The following is a 9,557-nucleotide window of genomic DNA, read 5'->3' as shown; positions in this document are numbered from 1 at the left end:
TTGAGTTGCCGTGGTGCCAGTCATAAAGGTTGATTAACAAATACCTTCCTACCTACCCACCCACCTACCTGCCTTCCTACCTGCCTTCCTACCTACCACCCTTTCTGTCTATCTATCTATCTATCTATCTATCTATCTATCTATCTATCTATCTGTCTGTCTGTCTGTCTGTCTGTCTGTCTGTCTTTCCGCCGTCTCTCTGTCTGTCCGTCTAACTTCTATAGTGTTGGAAAAACGTTCCTTCTGGAATCCACCTCTCTTTTCTACTAAACCACTTTGGCAAAAACTGCTTTGTAATATATCTTAATAATCAGCGAGATAATTAGCTATCCTCAGCAAAGTGTTGTGCTGAGCCACATTATTCCACCATCTGCACTTCAGGCCTTGTGTGTGCGTGCAAGTGTGTATGTACTGTATTTTCCAGATCAACAGAAATGCCCGTTTTCAGTACCCGATAATGAATGTGAAGATGGTTTAATTGATAGTTTAGTCTTTATTCATCCAACAACTCATTTATTAACCGAAATGCATCACACTTCCATTAACACACACACACACACACACACACACACACACACACACACACACACACACACACACACACACACACACACACTGTGAAGCAAAGAAAGCTGTTGTGTTATCAGTTTGAAATCACCTCCGGGAGGCAGCCTGGGAATGGGGGATGGGTCAACTCCCAACTGACGTAAAAGTTGAGAGAGCACTGATGCTTATCAGGCATCAAAACACTGCCAGTGATGGACATAAAGAATGTAAAGAGGGGGTTAATTGTGATTATGCTGATACTGGGATTTGACTCTCAAACCAAGAAGTGGGTGTGTTTACATGGTAAACACACACACACAAACACGCACACACACACACACACACACACACACACACACACACGCACACACACACAGAGTTAAGGGAATGCACACCAATTTGGGGGTAGGTGGGGGTTGGAGAGCCGAGCCCCATACTGTGTGTGGTTTAAGACAAATGGATGCTTCTTCTCTAACAGCGATCCATTTGTTTATGCATCCCCACACACACACACACTCACACACTGGTTAGCTCTCTCGATACATTCACTGTCCTCACAATCCCATTTTCTCAGCTATGCTCTGAGTCATCACATTAACAGTTATATGCCACTCGGCTACTGGCCACTGGGCCTCAGCATCCACGGAGCTGTCCAATCCAAGAAGGGTGTGGACAGACCAAGCAGTACATGCAGCCATTTTGGCTCCTGCCTTCACTCTCGCTCATCATGTGTCTCTTTCCTAATTTGCCCCCAGCCTCTATTTCTCTCTGTTCCATGCCCCCACCCACCACCTGGCTCTTCCTTTACTGTTCTCCTCCTCCCTCCCCCCTCCCTTCCTTTCTCCTTGTCCCAACCCCCAGATATCAGGTGTGTTACCTGAGCTCCATATCAATAGTTAATCACCCTGGGACACCCAATCTACAGAGCGTGACAGAACTCTCCCATGGAGAATTGCGGCGGCCACAGAGTGTGTGAGTGTGTGTGTGGGGGTGCTAAGACTTGAATATTCTGAGAGAAGTTTAAAAACTGCTGAGAGAGCCGGGAGGGAGAACTGGCAGGAAGACTGCAAACAAAGAGAGACCAGGAAAAAAGTGGACAACGATGAGGAAGCAGTGGAAGTTTAGATTTTGCAGAGAAATGCAATAAAAGTGACACAGCACAATGATTTGATGGATGCCTTCGATGGGGACTGATAATTAATCATAATGGATCAAAAATGAATAAATACTCACAGTTGTAGCTAAAGAATACAACTGAATTGAACAGGGAATGTGAAGTGCTTGAAGCTGCATGGCTCCACAGACAAATAGATGGACTGCACTCGGAGAACAGAGCGACTCATTATTTTTCTTTTTTCTTTTTCTGTGACCTGAAGAAAATGTGGTAAGACTCTGCTTCCACAAATGCTCTCTCCTGCTTCCTAGTGGCCAAGTTGTAGTATTGCATCACAAGCCAGTGTATCACAGCTAAGATACAAGAAAAAACATCTGTTCCACACAAAATATGAATATGTTTTAATATCATTTTTTGTGGTGATGACCTGCAGCCGTCGATAAACAGGTAATCCGTCATTATCATACCCAACTTTATAGACAATGAATCCCACATTTACATCTTCACTGCAGGACTGTGGATGTGTGAAGAGACTAGGGGGGGGGGATAGAAGAGGATAGGAGGTGTCACATGTTACAGATTGTAAAGTCTATTGATGCAAACTTGTGACTTGTGATATCAAGCTATATAAATAAAGCTGACTTGACTTAAATACTCCATCTGCTAAATGTGTCATTGTTTACAGAGCACCACTTGGCTTGTTGTATTCAAAAAAGAAACATTGATGTGCTGATTACATTGATGAGTTGAGTCAAAAGAAAGTGCTATTGGGCCATATATACATATATATGATTATGTGTGTGCATGTTTATACATTTATATGTGGTAATGTGTGAAATATATAAGTCTTGAAGAAAGTAATTGGTTTTAAATGTTCATATTATGTCCAGTATCATAAGCATGTCTCTGGCTTATAGTCTACTGATGCCAATGTAATTGTGAATGAACTGTATACAGCACTTTTCTAGAGTTCAGTTTTCTAAAACCATTCAAAGCGCTTTACTGTACAAGGCACATTCATCCGTACAGTCCTTCTTTGTGCAGAGCTCTTTCTCTCACACACCATTCACACACTGTACGGAGGAGCAGGGGATCAAACCAATGACTTTCTGGTTAGTGGACGACCCGCTCTACTTCCATGAGCCGCAGCTGCCCCAGTAAAGCAGAATGCAACAGTCCTGCAATAAATCCTACACTGGTCACTGGTTTTAATGTTGACTGGTGCAGAGGTGTTTCTATTATTCACTCTGTCCCCAATGATTAATGGGCTGGACATGATATTAGAAACACTTCTCAGTGGGATGCCACATACTTCAACAGCAACGCAAACATCCACAATAACCATTCAATTAAATCAACACCTCTCTAAAAGAGGCAAGGTGAGGGAGGGGATTTTTATGGAGGGATGTAGTGACGAGAAAAAGTTGAGCAGAAGAGCTTCTTGTGATAAGTCACGGCAGACGAGTTTTCTCTCTGTGTGAGGGGTGAATTTTCCGCTCTGCCCGGGCTGGGAAGGTTATTTCTCAGTTGGGAATCCAGGAGGCTGTAGTCACGACTGTGTGAAGTGATGACCTGGGTTGGAACACGCAAAGGACAGCCGAGCATCTGGTAGCAGCCCAATATGAATAAATGGACTGATGTGCAGCTGCTGGAGCAAAGCCAGGAGGTTTCTGGGGCCAGATTCTCTCACAGCCATGTACATTTCAGGGTAGCATGCACGGCTGACGGTTCTTTAGTAAAAGGAGTTGACACGGGAGAATTGGGCAGGTTTCACAAGTGGAGTTTGCACCATTCACAATGGAGCAACTGGATGACTTGCTTCAGGAGCCCGGTAATGGGGGTGTTACAGTAACCCAGACAGAAAATGGCAGCAGTTTGTAAAAAATCCCTCATAAAGATGCGTCTGATCCCTTGGATAAAAAGTGTCAACATGCAGGATCAAGTTGGTGTTGCATTGTGGGTCTTGTCACACAAACAGATGTCTTGACTCGCATCGAGAATCTTCACTGGATCAATTTTAATCGTCATTCATGTTGTACTATTGGAGGCTCATAAATACCCAGGTAATAACAGAGCTGTGTTCTTTTTTGCTCCTTTATGTGTGATACATATAAATGCATAAAATACATTAAATCCCAGGATTGAAATAGGTTTTTCAAATATTGTTCCAAGATGTTAAAAGATGATTAAAACATAGGTTGACATAGCTCAATAAGAACACCTCTTAACTGGGAAACAATCATAGATAAATGTTTTTAAGCTAAATAAATAAAACAAATAAAAGTGTGTGCAAGGTTACATCAAGGAAAAAATTATCTTTTCAATTATAATCAAATATAGTAATCACTTGAGTGTCCGAGAATGTGGAGAAATCTGTTGATTCGAAGCCCTACTTTACACCCCGTGGTAAAACACATCCGCAAATTCTACATTTATTACATTATAGTAAAATGAATCATATGGCAATCCAAACTGTGATTGTCTTTGTAAAGAATTTTATGGCTGAGATGTGTCTGCACTTGGAAATCATGCTGCAGTTGTCAAACGTTTTGTGCTCATTGTAATGTGCAATAATCACCACAAGGGGGAGGCCAGACACCAACCAAAAAAGCTGCAGGATAGTCCCATCAGTTCAGTTATTTTTATATTCTGGTGACAACATGAAAAATCAGAATACTGCATGGTTCACGTCTCCATCTATTATTTTCCAGTTTCTCATTCGTATGTTTATTTACAGAACCACATACAAAGAAGCTCTGTCTTTGAGCCAACTTTAACATGTTTCATGTGACCCTGGCTCTTTCTGCTACTGATCAAAGAGTTCCTGTCACGTCCCCTGACTCGACCACAAATACATTTCTGATCATGAGAAAGTGGACATGGCATGAGAAACAAAAGACTCCACATAGACCGGGATAATTATATTTGGTCATCATAGACCAATCTGGAAAGCCGTCTATAGTTTGTTCTGCTTTTGGAAAACACTTTAATGTCATAAATAGCATTACAATTTATTTGTATAGTATAATTTCTTCACGGGGTCATAGTTTTGATGGGGTCACTTTCTAAAAAGTTGAGGCTAATTATTTGACTTTAACTCACATGAGTCGAGAAGTCAAAACATCCATCCATTCATTGTCGATGGAGTTTTCCTCCCCTCTCTCTCTCTCTCTCTCTCTCTCCCTCTCCCTTCTCCTCCCTCACGCTCCCTCACTGGCTCTGTTATCACCCCCTCAGTGTTGGCCATTTTGTTTCTGTCGGCCTTATCTTCTGTTTGCAGTTTCCTTCTCTGTCATTATTGTGCTATTAGCTTTTCATCCTGGGGCTAAAACACAAGACTCACACTGACCTTATAGCCACAGCTATGCTCGAAATGTCTGCTTTGCGAGATAACACATTCACCACCACCACCACCCCACTCACCCCACTCCCTGTCTCGCTCTCCATCTCGCTCCCTCACACACACACACACACGCAAAGCCATGTTCAAAAAAATGTACTCAGATAAATCCTACACGTTCACACACCTACCTCCTGGACATATACAAACATAAAAAAAACACATACAAATGCTAATACAAGCCTAATTTAATAAAAACACGCACAACATTCCTGCTTCATTTTGCACAAATTGCCTAAAAAGTTTAGAGATGTTGCAAAACAAAGCACCCGAATGATTACATGACATCCAATTTAAGAATGAAAGTTAGAGAGGAGACAAGAGAGGAAATAAGATCAAGAAAAATCAAAATGCTGCAAAATATTTCAAGCCTTTTTTAAAGATTACATATTGACCTGTCACAAAGCCGAAGGCACCAGTGTCAAGACTAATATGAATTGTATGTCCAAGTACTACATCCTCCAACAAACACACAGGTTGTTGTATATGACAGGATTTAACAGATGGGAATACTTGTTTCTAAATATCAGTGAGTGCCTTTGTAAATACTTGCATCCATAGAGAAAAGCTTGCTAACATTAACCATTGTGAACAAGTACTCCAAAGTATGCCAATGTGTATGATGAATGGTGAAAATACTATGTTAAAGTATTATTTACACAAGCACCAATGCTTTAACCATCAAACACTAATACATGGATTTACAGTTGGTACTAAATTATCTTCAAGGATCATGTTCTCAAACCCAGCAACTAGTTACTTCATCATTCATATTATCTGAAAAGTAGATGACTTACGGGTGGTGTTGTGTTGCGGATTTTGAGGCGAAGGATTAAGAGGATGGTTTCACTGTGACGCTCGCTCTATGAGCCTATGGGAAAAAGGAAGTTCCCTGAAAATGAACTTTATGTCTCCTTTATTGGCTCACTTCCTCTACAGTACAGCTTCTTCAGATCATTTTAGAGGAGAATAGCTGCTTCTTCGCTGGAGTGCAGTGAGTTGACCTTCCCATGTCTGGCTTGGAGTTAGAGAAGAACTTGGTCTGGTTTTCTTGTCCTCTTGGGAGAAAAGCAGGACCGACTCAGATATGGGTCTGGAGAATATCTAGATTATCTGATTTCGTGTCACCATGAACTCCACCTTTCTCACCAGTCCATCTTAACCAGGAATGGCTGTCACAATAACTCAAACTGGCCACTGATTTATTTTTGACCGACAGTCCTTTATCTGAACCTCAACATGTTTCCTTTTTGAAGATTGGGTTTCTGTGTCTGCCATTTCTGCCAAGTCTGTAGCATGCTCAAATATCGTTGCCGCCACCTAGCCAACAATACAAAGGCTTGTACTCGCTTCCACTGGTTATTAAGCAAATCCACTTTGGAGAACAGAACATGGAAAGGGTTAGAATGAGGGGAGCATCTGGGTCGCTGGATACAGGGATTAACGGCCTGGTATTCACAATAGTACTAACCTCTGCCATAAATGTGATTAAGACCTTATGTGTGAATTTCAAAGGTCCAGCCTGGGAAGTATAGAATCTAGAATTTATCATGCACATTTAATCATGCCCCACCCAGTGAAAGGGGTGTGGATGGACTTTGTGAATCAATTTATCAGCTCCTTAAATGGTCAAATTGAATGGGTCCCACAGTTTGACTGAGGCTGTTTGACGAAGCCTCTGATGGCGAACAATGGTCACATGCTTGAGGAGGTCACATATGCCATACATAGATATCAATAAAACTGAATCACTCCTGTCCCCTGACCTCTGACCCCGGGTACAGTGTGGTCTAAAAAACGTTGACTCCCATATAAGAAAATGGAGGGGTCTACTTGCAGGCATTCAGGAGGCAGATCAGACATTTGCTCCAGTCTTCCTCGCAGCTTTTTGCACACCTTAGACGTTTTACTCAAACTATCCACCGCCCTCAGGATTTCCCCTTCGAAGAAGTGTCTTTCCTGATGGTGAATAAACTGGTGAATGAGCAGATCAGCTATATGGTGACAGCTTGGGATAATGGTAGAATTGGCTTCACACCTTTACACGCCTGGTTGATCATCCACCTATCCTCCGCAGTCCTTCACTCTTTAATGACTGGTCCAAGTTAATGAGGAGGGCTGATTCTGGGAATTTCCCATTCTCTGAATTGCTTTCATATTGTTCACACTTTATGATGACATTTGCTTCGGTGAGTGAGTGCTTTTCTCTTTTTGCTGAGGATCAAACAGACGATTCACTGTTGACCGGACATGGCATGTGAATGGTTTTTGATTCTACTTGACATGGAAAGTGAACGTGTCAGAAACAATGTTCCAGCTGATCCCAATATTTGCACTTTCCCCTGTAGGAAATGAATTCCTCACTTCTGTTTGATTTCTAGTGCAGCACAGAACACATAACATCATTGGCCTCAGTTTCGTTTAGCGAATAATCAAATATCATCATCAACGTAAAACTCCCTTGCATCAAAGTGCCTCACGTCTCTATATTCATCCTCTTGCTGTTTCGCTGCCCTCCTCAGGCCAATGATTGCTACTGCTGTGCCCAAAAACATGAATTTGCTTGCGGTAATCCACCACATCTTTTCTGTGGGCATTATCTCAGTATCACAAAAACTGTATCACCACAAAGCAGTAAAACGTCTAATGTACAGCCACTCAACAGGCACTCTTCTGAATCTGGGGACTACTCCCATGAGGCTGTTGTTAGTATTTGTTGCAGAAAGCTCATTCAGTGAGTTTCCATCGTACTGAGCACTGGAATCAAACACCACAAGAATCTGGTCTAGTTTTGGCAGTGATAAACTTAGGGAGTGCTGGCGTGAGCTCTGCATGTCCACTGTCCAGCATTTTTTGCATTAACTCCATGAACAGCACTCCCATTCCAGGCTTCTTCTTTAGACACCAGACGGCCTTGAGCAACGTCTCCGTCGTTGGGGAGATGTCTCAGTGGGTGGCGGAAAAGGAGAGAAGCAACCCAGCTGTTTGTGTCATCCTTGAGGAACTCCTGTGCAATGATCTCAAGGAAATTTAGATCCTCACTGGAGTGAGCAAGCAGGTTGTCATTCTGCTGTAGGTTGTGCAGATTATCTTCGTTTGACACTACTGATTACTGTAGATTTACCTGATCTTGCTATTGAGCAGTAGGTCTTCCATTGTCAAGAATGTAAGTCTTCAAGACACTCACAATGTTTGCCTTGTGACCAAACCCTATGCAACATGATGACCCACCCAATGACTAACCTTTGCACATGTGGTGCGTTGCGACAGCCATTGTGTTGTTTACAAACCTTATGGGCCCAAACAACGTCTCCTCCCTAATAGTGCCAGGACGTTAGCAGCTGGATCTGGACGTGGTGTTTTATATTCTATTGAACCTTAGGGGATAGTGGTGGTATGCAGCTTCCTGTGTCAGGATCTCAGAGCTGTTGTATGGGTGTAGGTAGTGGGATCTTCAATTTTCCATCTATAGATTCTAATGTGAATCATTGGGATCTTCTGTCAACTGTATCCACAATCCCTGCTCAGGTTTTGACTGTGAGTTTCTGCTGCTCCCTTGATGCTGAACATATCTTTAAACTCAAATTTAGCCACTGCTTTTTTAGACATTGCTCTGACCATCTAAAATAGCATACATTTTTCTCTGTAGCTTATTTGAGTACCCATTCAAAAGGCAGATCTTTGAACGTGATTTTCCCATGAAGGCTTCCCTACATATCTTGGTACACCTGAATGTGACGTCCCACTGCTCTGTCTCCTTTCTCCCCCTGCCGTTCTCTGATGGAGGGAAAAACCTAAGGTGCACTAAGGTGCAGAGAAGCAAGACATGTATCGCTTCATTTCACATTTGAGTTTCACAGGATTTTGTTCCATAGTGGAAGTTCAGCAACAAATGTCTTTTAAGAATTTAAACAATCAGATCTCATTTACCTGAACCCTACATTTCTTCGGTGAGTTGGGTTTGTGACTCTACAGTCTTTCGGACACTGATTGTAATATGCTTCTTTTACATAAAGAAATTAATTTGATCCAACTTCTCCTTTAAGACGTTGAGAGTGGGCAGGTTAAAGCTGGGGTCTTTTCTCTCTTCAGCTTTCCTGTAGATGATCTTTTAAAGTGGAAAGACGTCACTGTGTTCCTGCTTGTGAAAACCACTCGTCTTGGAGATAGAGCGGCAACTTCTCAACAGTGGCCTGCACTCCCCTTGCAGAGTCAAGGTGAGCTAGCCCTTGCAAGTACCTATCTTTATAGGCAACATCCATTTCTTTCAGTAAGTCTGACAGCTCTTGAAGTTTTCGACTATCTGTTTCATGGACCTTGGTGAAAGTTATTTATTTTGCTAAACACTTATTTCTATTGCTTCCAGAGAACTACACGTTCAAAATGTGTGATGCAATAAGGTTTTCTCAGTGTGGTGTAAGGAAGTTAACTGAGCTTAACTCCACTCACTTGTGGAATGACCTGGGGCACCAGCTGTAAGGGCAACATCAATGCATT

The sequence above is a fragment of the Hippoglossus hippoglossus genome, chromosome 1 (assembly GCF_009819705.1).
Source record: "Hippoglossus hippoglossus isolate fHipHip1 chromosome 1, fHipHip1.pri, whole genome shotgun sequence".
Classification (NCBI taxonomy): domain Eukaryota; kingdom Metazoa; phylum Chordata; class Actinopteri; order Pleuronectiformes; family Pleuronectidae; genus Hippoglossus; species Hippoglossus hippoglossus.
This window is presented reverse-complemented; position numbering follows the sequence as displayed.